The sequence below is a fragment of the Sander lucioperca genome, chromosome 24 (genome assembly GCF_008315115.2).
Source record: "Sander lucioperca isolate FBNREF2018 chromosome 24, SLUC_FBN_1.2, whole genome shotgun sequence".
In the NCBI taxonomy this organism is placed as follows: Eukaryota; Metazoa; Chordata; class Actinopteri; order Perciformes; family Percidae; genus Sander; species Sander lucioperca.
In genome coordinates, this window is record NC_050196.1 from 20,023,157 (window position 1) to 20,035,349 (window position 12,193).

General features: G+C 39.9%; 1 long non-coding RNA gene across 1 annotated transcript in view; it reads left to right on the plus strand.

The window, feature by feature from the left end:
• The first annotated feature begins 254 nt into the window (after window positions 1-254).
• Window positions 255-12,193, plus strand: part of LOC116051807 — a 22,079-nt gene continuing 10,140 nt past the window's right edge. The window contains exons 1-2 of the long non-coding RNA XR_004105450.2: window positions 255-430; window positions 6,624-6,628. This is a non-coding gene — a long non-coding RNA (uncharacterized LOC116051807). The remainder of the gene's footprint in view (window positions 431-6,623; window positions 6,629-12,193) is intronic.

The window sequence follows — 12,193 nt, forward strand, 5'->3', positions numbered from 1 at the left end:
TAAAATTGCCCATGATTACTATAATATTGCTCCAAAATTGGCCTACTATACGATTCCTATAATTATTTTTTTGTGATGGTTTGTACAGCCTAGGCTACAATGGAAAAAGTCATGTTTAACAAACAAACACGAACAATATACAGGGTACCCCCAGGATCCTCCAACTTAAATTCCAGGCCTTTTTAATACCATTTCAAATGAAATTCAATGCCAACTTCGTACCCATTCCGACAGAATTTTCCCCTCATGGAAAATGTCAAATCTGTATAAATTTTAAACCCTATAAAATAATTATGTACAAGTAGGCTACTTGAATTAAATAAAACATTGTATTTAAATCATCAGTCATATTTAATACAATTTACTAGATCATAATATAATCCAATAAAATAAGACATATTACACTGCATAATGAACACTTTTACTTTTGGTACTTGGCTACTGCACGTCAACGAGGACTTGTAACTGACAAGTAATTTGTAACTCTACAACACTGTTTTTTCTACTTTTACTGCAATGCATGATCTGAGTAAGTCTTCCACCTCTGTAAATCACCAACAACAGTCGTGCATGAATACCTGCAGCAGTGTTTAACACTGAAAACACACAGCTCAGTTCAGTGTTTACTTGCAGCTCTGCTACAGTAGCAGATAACCTTTACGCCGCCTTCCCACTGGCAGTTGAAATCAGCTCCGATACGGCTTCAAAACGACCGGGAAGTCATTCATTTCCTATGGAGATTTGCAGACGATGGGTCCGAACCGGGTCCGAACGAGGTGTGAAAAAAATCGTGTCAGTTGGTCATCCGGATGCGTTTAACTCTTGCGAAAGGCTACGGACGGTTCCTATCTGACAATTCCAGCAGAAGTTAGCGTTGCTATGGTACTGATAAACAAACCTGCTAATGCTAATTGGTTAGCTAGCAACAGACATCGAACTATTGACATTATACCGCTGTATCACATTTAACCGACGTGACATGTCAACGTCCTGGGCAACTTTTCTCCACGCAGCAGCCTTTCTATTTATATCTGTATAAGAGAGGTCATAGAGAATCGTACATTCAGGCACTTATCAGTCGTTCTAGTCTCTCCACCATTTTTGTGAGTCGCTCCCGAAGCTTTTCATTGCGTATTGCGTATTACGGAGCTGATTTCAAGTGCCAGTGGGAAGGCGGCGTTAACGTTACCTGACGGTCACATCGTCTCTAAACAGTCTGCTCACAGTGAAGTCCTGCACGGATCAACAGATGTTAAGAGTCCAGCGGCTGCTCGCTCTGTTTGTTATAAGACGCACACCGAGCAGATTAATGCGCTCACATTAATTTAGCTACATTAGTAACAGTTAATTAGGGGTCCAAGCCCGAGGGGGCATGGGAACCGCGTAATGCAAGGCAACGCGGTTCACATCTCCAGCAGAGCTGTGGAACCCTATTGTTTTTCTACTGATTTTTTTCTTCCATTATTTTTCTTCTCCACCTAAAACTCCGACTACAGCCTAAACCGTACATGGTGGGGGGTTGCCATTTTCAGGACTGGTCTGAAACTCCGCAAGGACCTCAGGCGCAAAAATTGACCCACTTACACCACTAGGTGGCACTATAGCAGAAAAAACGCGTTTGGCCCTATAACTCCCACACCATACATTTAAAAACCATATAGCCACACGTTCCCTGGATCCAACTGAATCACGTGATATAGGCCACGCCCATTTCCGCCTAGACTTTTATGCGTGAAAAATCTCGATTTATCAAAAACCTATTTTTTCAATCTCCTCCTAGACCGTGCGACCGATCTGCACGAAACTTGGACCGTAGCATCTCCAGACCGACTTGACAAAAAGTTAATAAAAAGGATATATATATATATAGGATATATGGATATAGGATACAGGATAAAAATTGTGCATATTATATGCACAATTAAGTACAAAAAGTTTAATCTCATGAACGGCTCATCCGATTTTTACAAAATTTGATGGGTCCCATCTAGGTACACTCCTGAGGCCCTCTCTAGAGTGGGGTACTGAGGGGTCAAAGTGGGCGTGGCCTATGGGACCCAAGTCTAGATTCACCACTTACACTAATGTGAACAACCTTAAATTTACAGGGTAGATGGACAATGGGTCATGGACCACACCTACCAAAAAGTACACATGTGGACCACTAGGTGGCGCTATAATGTTTTTTTGCCTTTAATTCCCACATTCCACATCGCACATTAGAAATCCTTACATCCATGTGTTCCTTGAATCAAGCTGAATCTGAAGATATAGGCCACGCCCATTTCCGCTTACATTTTTTTTCACAATATCGCGCAATGCGCAAAACCAACTTTTTCGAACTCCTCCTAGGCCGTGCGACAGATCAGCACGAAACCTGGTAGGTAGCATCTCCAGAAGGACGTGACCAAAAGTTACTCAAGGAATTTTGTTATGTTAAAGTACGCGCATTTGACAACCAAACTAATTTTTCTAGCTAGCTACCACACATGTATCATATCTCGACCAAATTAAATGTTATCAGCAAAGAACTTGACATCATTGTTCAACATCCTACGACTACGATGCTCTGTACCAAATTTGGCAAAGATCGGCCTTTAGGGGGCGCTATAAGCAACATTTATTTGTTTTGGCCAATAACTCAATGCATTTAAAGGGGAAATTAAATTAAAGTTCGGCATGCCGCTTGGAGGCTCTCTACCAAATTTGGCAAAGATCGGCCATTGGGGGCGCTATAATCAACGTAGACGTGTTTTGGCCCTTTTACTCAATGTTAATGACATATTTGCAATGGGAATGTACCACAGACCTTGCAGCTCACACTTCTCAATATTTACTGATGTTTGCCTCCTACGTTACGTTTTGGTTTTCGCTTTTGCGTGCTCCTCTGGTTTTTTACAATAAACAAACTTCTTAAGCCACCTGACAAAATTTCCACAACCTTCACAGTGGACAAATTCAACTCTTTTCTCTCACTTTTTCAATCCAAAATCAACACCATTCATAGGCGCTGATGAAAATACTGAGCACCCACGTGTGCCAGACTGCCAGTAGGCTACATTCATTTACAATTAAACATTGCAGTTGGTGCTAAGTGGAGAGTCTGTCATAGTGTGATTGGTTATGTCGGTGGCATTGATTCTTAATTTCCCACGAAGCTGATCGCGGTAACGTGTCAGTTGAACTTTTCATCTCCAATCCTATCCGTATATCCTTGTTAAAGGTAGTCTATATATGTGTGGAGGTGAACTGTTGACAGCTACGTTTGCAACGGCGACCGATGTGTTGCCCTTTTGATGTATACACTCCTGTTTTTACCTCTTATGAGTTTCTCCTAATGTCAGCAATTGATTTTTAATTTAGACGTAGAAAATAGACGTTTGCCTCCCCGCCGCCCAGCTTCGGGTTCTGCTTTCGCGCTCCCGACTGCCGTGGGTGGCTTGGGCCCTCGTCATAACTGCTTGCAGTTCTAGTTTAGTTTTGTTACTTAATCCTAGGAAAGGCAAAACAAATATAATACCTTTGTAATGAAATCCAATACTTTGTACACCAAATTCAAGGCTTTATTAATAATAATGTAAATAAATAATATTTCTCCAAAGTTGACAGGTAGGCTACGTAAATTAATTCATTTCACAATTTCACCTTTCTACATCAAACCTGTTTACCTTTGCAAGCGCCGTCCTTCCTTGGGGAAACCAACCAAACTAAACGGGAATGAGAGAGGAATAACACTTGCACTTGATGCTTTCGTTTTGCTATCAGTAGCCGATATCTCCACTTGACATTTAAGAGGAAGGAACCCAACAGTATGATTGCTTGAACTCTTCTTCTTTAGTTTTTTTTCCAGCATGCTCGTGGCTGCTACGCTGTTTTAGCCTACTACCATCAAGTGTTAGACTGAGACGGCTACTGCACGTCAACGAGTGAACTTAAAGCAGTCACCTGATTTTCGCATAGTTTAAAGTGACAAATCGTATCACCGTATTTTGATGTCAAAATGAGTATCTACTACGCAAAATGCGTACATGTTGGCAGGTCTGAAATTGGATAATGAAAATGGTTGCAAAATTAATTAATTTGACTACTCGTTGCAGCTCTACTTGTGAACCTGACACCACAATGGTCATACTGTTGAAAAAGAGATAAACTAGACTATTGTATTAGTGATGGACAACTTCGGTAGCCCATAGAGGAAAACTCCAAAGCTTATTTTTGTTTTTAAAATGATTAGGAAATATGATATAGTGTTGATGATGGTGGTCTTTGGGTTACATACATCAGTTACAAGTTTCTTTGTTAAATCAGTCTTTATCAGACATTTATCAGACATTCATTTATATATATATATATAATATATATATATTTTTTTTTAGGTGTCTTGAATACAGAATAGTGTTAACTCAAAAGAAACATTTAAAGTTGTTTTGCCTCAGTAAAAGAATAAAATTGCAAAAGATATAACTTGTCAATTCAAGCACCAGTACAGTAATAACCTCTTTTTGCATTTCAAAGTAAAATAGCAGTGCTGATGATCTACAGAAAGTGACTGGCACTTTCTTCAGCACTTATACTTCCAGCCACGACCTCACGTATGCATCTGGTTAGAACTGTCTCAGCAGTGGTCCTTTGCACCTCAAAAAAAACAGACTGGAGAGTAGGCTCACAGAAAATGCATTCCTTTTTGCAGTAAGGATGTCATCCTTGGTGCTGAATGCCCTCTTACACTAACTAGTAGAAACAGCAATAAAAAACAAGTCCTAACAGCTTTGAGTAGAGGCTTAACGCAGCCTTTGTATAGAGGGTTTTCACGACGCGTCATCAGACGCGTCATCAGACCCGAAGTCGCCACGTTGGATGTACTCCGCATCACAACAAAGCATAGGCACTGAAGTAGATCCCGAACGGCGTCAAGGAAAATCGTTAATTATTGCCATGTTTTAGGTTGTACCAATAGGTCAGACCGAGAAAAACATTTGGAATATTATCGACTTCCAAAAGTTATTAAAAACCAGGGAGAGGAATGCCAGAAGTTATCAGAGGAAAGGAGGCGCTTGTGGTTGGCAAAGCTCAACCAGGAGCTACGAGGGAAAAATCTTGTTCGGTCTTTGAAATGAAAAACAAATGGACTCGGCGAGAAAAACAGGTAGTTGACTATATCGGTATATGCAACTGAAGGAAGACTCACCGGCCGCCATGGGTCCAAGAAGAGGGAGCCAACTTGTAGGGATCTGCACCGCCAGTAAACTGTAATTTCTCAAAATATCGCACCTTTTTTTGTGGTCCAAGTCATTCCATGCCTTTGCATCTTGGACGCGTTTTGATGAGCTTTTCTGTTGTTTAGATATAAAGTATTAAAGCATCCAAAGTGCACAATACTCCATTACTCCATTCAGTTGTTTACACTGAGTGCCTCCAACATGGCCGCATATCCAGGTTACCGCCCAGAACGTGACGTCGGTAAAAACCCTCTATAAGATGCCTAGACGAAAAACGATGAACACTCTCTTCCCTCTATTTTGAGCACTATACACAGTTGAAGCACCTCATCAAGACCATACCGTGCATCTCATTCCGATTCTCCACTTGGCATATCTGTGCTGCATTCTGTCTGCATTCTGGTTTTGTTCTGTCCTCCGCCAATGCGCCGTACCACACCAGGAGCGTCTCAGAAGCGGAGCATCTTGCTGCCCGACTCGCAGATTTTATTCAGTGTGCCAATGTGCTGCAATAGCAGTAGCAATAGCAGCAATCGGCACAATGCCTATTGTTTCTCATTCCAACTATTGTTATCCTGTTCTTTATTTAGTGGGAATGCTGTTCAGCAGCATTCCAACTATTGTTGTTCCTGTCGGCCATTTTGTTTATTTATTAGTGGGAATGCTGTTCAGCAGCATTCCAACTATTGTTATCCTGTTCTTTATTTAGTGGGAATGCTGTTCAGCAGCATTCCAACTATTGTTATCCTGTTCTTTATTAGTGGGAATGCTGTTCAACAGCATTCCAACTATTGTTGTTCCTGTCGGCCATTTTGTTTATTAGTGGGAATGCTGTTCAGCAGCATTCCAACTATTGTTATCCTGTTCTTTATTTTTTCTTATATCTTATTATTAGTGGGAATGCTGTTCAGCAGCATTCCAACTATTGTTATTCTGTTCTTTATTTTTCTTATTAGTGGGAATGCTGTTCAGCAGCATTCCAACTATTGTTATCCTGTTCTTTATTTATTAGTGGGAATGCTGTTCAGCAGCATTCCAACTATTGTTATCCTGTTCTTTATTTTTCTTATATCTTATTCCGTACGTTTTTTGGCTCTCCGTAACTTCTGCATACTTTCAGCTATTAAAACCATTCAACTTTTAAAATGTTCAGCTCTTTCAGCTAATGATGGGACTTCTTCAACTTTTTTCTACTATTTATACTTTTTAAAATATTAAGCTTTTTATGACTTTTTTTTAACATTGAAGTCAATGAGAGCATGCTTCAAATCCTTCAAATCTTCTTCTGCTCCCAAAATTTTCAGCTCCTTCATACTTTCACCTACAGACGCCAAACAAACTTTAAAATGTTCACAAAATATTCAGGTATTAGGCTATGGCTTTTCAGTTTGATATCTTTTACAGTTTTTGTGAAAAAGCTGTTAAGTTTAGTGATCATTTCAGGATTTTTCTGGTTTCTAGTGAGTGGTATGCGTGTCCTAGAGTGGATGATGTCATCGTTAGAGTGCAGCAGCTTAGGAAAAAAATCTTTGTCCCCTCTCTATAAATTGCTCTCACGCCCACAATATCTACTTGTCATACACAATTTATACATCAAAACGTAGGTATTTTGTCTAGTTTCAGCCAATGTGCTCAGTTTTGCAATATGCCTTATACTTTTGGCTCGATGAGCTTCCAAATGACAAGAGTTCCACATCTCTGTCCATCCACTGCACTGTTTAACATTCTTCACATTTCTGAGCGAAACGCAGAGCGAACCACTTTTTTAAATCGCTGATATGCCCACATTTTTAAGTTTACCAACATAAATTTTACATGAATACGTTCACAAAGGTCTTGTGTCTCTAACGGTGAAGTCGGTGTTTCGATAGCATGTACTGTTGTGGATTTATAAGGCTTGTTTGAAGGGTTGTTTGAAGGGTTTTCTCACACTGGCTCTCACTCAGCATTAGCAGGTGTGGTGCAGTTTAACAGCAGGTGACACGGTCGTTAACTGATCAAAGGATGTTTATAAACACTCGTCACCATGACAACACTTTCACAGACAACAGCAGCAGTCTTTCAGCCTTTTCAGACATTTCTGCATTTGTGAGTCATTATCAGTTAGAAAATATACTCAGACCTCACAATGTTCTACATCATTTCCAATCCTTACAATTTCCCCTTTTTCAAAAAATCTATCTCTGAATAGCTGTAGCGTGCCACAGGTGACATATTAACAGCAGGTGTGGTAATGACAGATCAAAGAAAGGCTTTATTAAAGCTGAAGGAACTCCAGTCAGCTATACTGATGATAGCATAGTGGATATGTTGTATGCCTTTGGTGTGGGAGACATGGGTTCAAATCCCACTGTGGTACACATGTCAATGTGTCCCTGGACAAGATGTTATTTCCCTTTTTCAGCTATTCTCACTACTTCAACTTATTCTTACGGATTTAAGCTACTCAACCAGTTTAGCTTTAACAATTCAGCTATTGACGTTTCATTTTGGCTCTCCGTAACTTCTGCATACATTCAGCTATTAAAACCATTCACCTTTTTAAAATGTTCAGCTCTTTCAGCTAATGATAGGACTTCTTCAACTTTTTTCTACTATTTATACTTTTTTAAATATTAAGACATTTTCAGGTAATTCATTTCAACTTTCATCTTTGACAGTATTACAGTTCATCTTCCAGCTTTTCTAACAATGTATTTTAGCTCTTCACGTAGATAATGCAGTTTAGCTTCCAACTCTAACAATTTTCAATCATAGTGTAGTGGTTAAGACACATACCTTTGACATGGAAGACCTGGGTTCAAATCTTATTCTGCTACATTAACTGATGTGTCCTTAAGCAGAACACTCAATCCCTATAGCAATTTGTTTTCTTTTTTCTTTTATGACACATTCCCTTGGATTGGGAGACCCAGGTTCGAAGCCCACTTTGAGCCGTGTTACATCTGACATATATAGCAATTGGAAGTTGCTTTGGATAAAAGTGTAAGCTAAATGAGATGTAACGTAATGTTGTGATAATCTTTATAGCATGACACAGCACTTTTCACCAGACATAAAAAACATTATATTTTGTCTGTCTTTTCTCACACACAGAGGCACACACACACACACACACACACACACACACACACACACACACACAAACAGACACACAAAAACAAAAACACACATGCAAACACACACACAGACACGCACACACAGACACACACATACACACACACACACCAAAACACACATGCATGCACACACGCACACGCACATATATGCAGACACGCACACACACACACACACAGCCACACACAGCCACACACACACACACACACACACAGACACACACCAACACACATATGCAGAAACACACACGCAAACACAACACACACACACACACACACACATACACACATACACACAAACACACACACAAATGCAGACACACACACACACATACACACACCAACACACATATGCAGAAACACACGCAAACACACACACACACACACACACACATGCACACACACATGCAGACACAGAAACACACACGCACACACACACACATGCAGACACACACACACACACATACACACACACAGACACATACGCACACACACTGGTCATACGTTACCATGACAACCCTTTCACAGACAGTCAACTTGAATACTACAGGCAGTAATATGAACATTAGTCTATATCTTTCTTCTGTCTGACTGTCTCTGTCTCTCTTTGTCTGTCTCTGTCTCTCTGTCTCTATATCTGTCTGTCTGTCTCTGTCTCTCTCTCTCTGTCTCTCTGTCTGTCTCTCTCTGTTTTTCTCTGTCTGTCTCTGTCTCTCTCTCTGTCTGTCTATGTCTCTCTGTCTCTCTGTCTGTCTCTCTCTGTCTGTCTCTGTCTCTCTCTGTCTGTCGCTGTCTCTCTCTCTCTCTGTTTCTCCCTGCCTCTGTCTGTCTGTTTCTGTTTCTCCCTGTCTCTGTCTCTCTCTGTCAGTCTGTTTGTTTCTCTCTGTCTCGGTCTGTCTGTCTCTGTCTGTTTGTCTGTTTCTGTTTCTTTTGTTCAGCCCCATTCTTTTTACCTAATAAATTTCACATCTCATATCAGCTAGATTGATGATTTTTAGTTCTATGCAGTGTCTAATAATAATACAAAGTATTTCTTCTTTCAGCCGTTTTAGGTAATTCATTTCAACTTTCATCTTTGACAGTATTACAGTTCAGCTTCAAGCTTTTCTAACAATGTATTTTAGCTCTTCACTTGGGTAATGCAGTTTAGCTTCCAACTCTGACAATTTTCCTGATTTTTTAGCGTGTAGTGCATTTGAGCTTTAAGATTTTTCGTACTATTTGTTTCATATTTCTGCATTTGTGAGTGATTATCAGTTAGAAAATATACTCAGACCTCACAATGTTCTACGTCTTTGGTCATTATTCAACTTTTGAAGCCAACAGTTCAGTTTAGCATAAGCTTTTAACTTTTTAATGAAATTCATACGTATTAAAACGATTTCCGCTTTTTCAACTATTCTCACTACTTTAACTTCTTCTTACTGATTTAAGCTATTCAACCAGTTTAGCTTTAGCAATTCAGCTATTCAGCATTCCCAAGCATTTTCCGCAGGAAATGCATTTTCTAGTTTATTTTTTTAATTTTATTCCCTCTTCCGTACGTTTTTTGGCTCTCTGTAACTTCTGCATACATTCAGCTATTAAAACCATTCAACTTTTAAAATGTTCAGCTCTTTCAGCTAATGATGGGACTTCTTCTACCTTTTTTCTACTATTTATACTTTTTAAAATATTCAGCTTTTTATGACTTTTTTTTAACATTGAAGTCAATGAGAGCATGCTTCAAATCCTTCAAATCTTCTTCCGCTCCCAAAATTTTCAGCTCCTTCATACTTTCACCTACAGACGCCAAACAAACTTTACAATGTTCACAAAATATTCAGGTATTAGGCTATGGCTTTTCAGTTTGATATCTTTTACAGTTTTTGTGAAAAAGCTGTTTAAGTTTAGTGATCATTTCAGGATTTTTCTGCGTTTCTAGTGAGTGTGTATTGCGTCTGGCAGAGTGGATGATGTCATCGTTAGAGTGCAGCAGCTTAGGAAAATTATCTTTGTCCCCTCTCTATAAATTGCTCTCACGCCCACAATATCTACTTGTCATACACAATTTATACTTCAAAACGTAGGTATTTTTGTCTAGTTTCAGGAAATGTGCTCAGTTTTGCGATATGCCTTATACTTTTGGCTTGATGAGCTTCCAAATGACAAGAGTTCCACATCTGCCTCCATTCACGGCCATGTTAAATGTCCTCCACATTTCCCAGCGAAACGCAGAGCGAACCACTTTTTTAAATCGCTGATATGCCCACATTTTTAAGTTTATCAACATAAATTTTACATGCATACGTTCACAAAGGTCTTGTGGTGCTCACGATTACATCATTTCACCGGTAGCCCTTATTGTTTTAGCAGTCTGAGGCTTTATTTGAGAGCTTGCTCTGTGTCTTTGAATAGCTCCAGTGGGGCACAGCTGTCAGTTACAGCAGGTGACACGGTCGTTAACCACATACACACACACACACAAACACATACACACACACACATAAACAGAAACACACATGCAAACACACACACACACACATGCACACACACATGCAGAAACAGAAACACATACGCACGCACACACACACACATGCTGGCACACACACACACACACAGCCACACACACACGCGCACACACACACATATGCAGACACACACACACAGCCACACACACACACACACACACACACACACACACACACACACACTCACACAGACACTCACACACACACACACACACACACACACACACACACACATAATATAAAAGTTACTTTAAATACCTCAGACTTTCATTGTTTCAGTAAACTTTAGATATAAACTAACAATCCATATTTAGGAAATTGTATGCCTTAACACCATCGTATAATATGTTTTTTTGAACATCCTTGTCATTAATGCATTTTATTTTTTGTTTTCAATGCAATGTTGTTCAGCCCGCTTCTTTTCAAGCAACATATTTCACATATATTCTCTTACACACACACACACGCACAGTCACACAGACACACAGACATATATGCAGACACACACACACGCAGACACACACCAACACACATACGCAGACAAACACACACACACGTACACACACACACACACACACATATGCAGACACACACACACACATACACACACCAACACACATATGCAGAAACACACACACAAACACAACACACACATGCACACACACATGCAGACACACACACATACACACACCAACACACATATGCAGAAACACACATGCACACACACATGCAGACACAGAAACACATACACACACACACACACACACATACACACACAAACACACACACACACACACACACACACACACATATGCAGACACACACACACACACACACACACACACACAGACACACATGCACACACACACACACACATATGCAGAAACACACATGCAAACACACACACACACACATGCACACACACATGCAGAAACAGAAACACATACACACACACACACACACACACACACACACACACACACACAGACACACACCAACACATACGCACGCGCACACACACACACACACACACACACACACATGCAGACACACACAGCCACACATATATATACACACTGAGGTACATCAATCAATGTGTCCCTGAAGTAAACACTTAACCCATACTTGCTCCAAAGGTGTGTTACCACTGACATATATGCTATTGAAAGTTGATTCCTTTTCTCTTTTTTCCTCTCCTTTTATCTTTCCTCTCTTTTTCCTCTCTCTCTCTCTTTCTGCTTGTTTGTTCTATGCAATGGATATGGCTGATAATAAGTCTTCTTAGTCAATTCATTGAAACGTCCAATTTTGACAGTATTACGGTTTAGCTTCCAGCTTTTCTAAAATA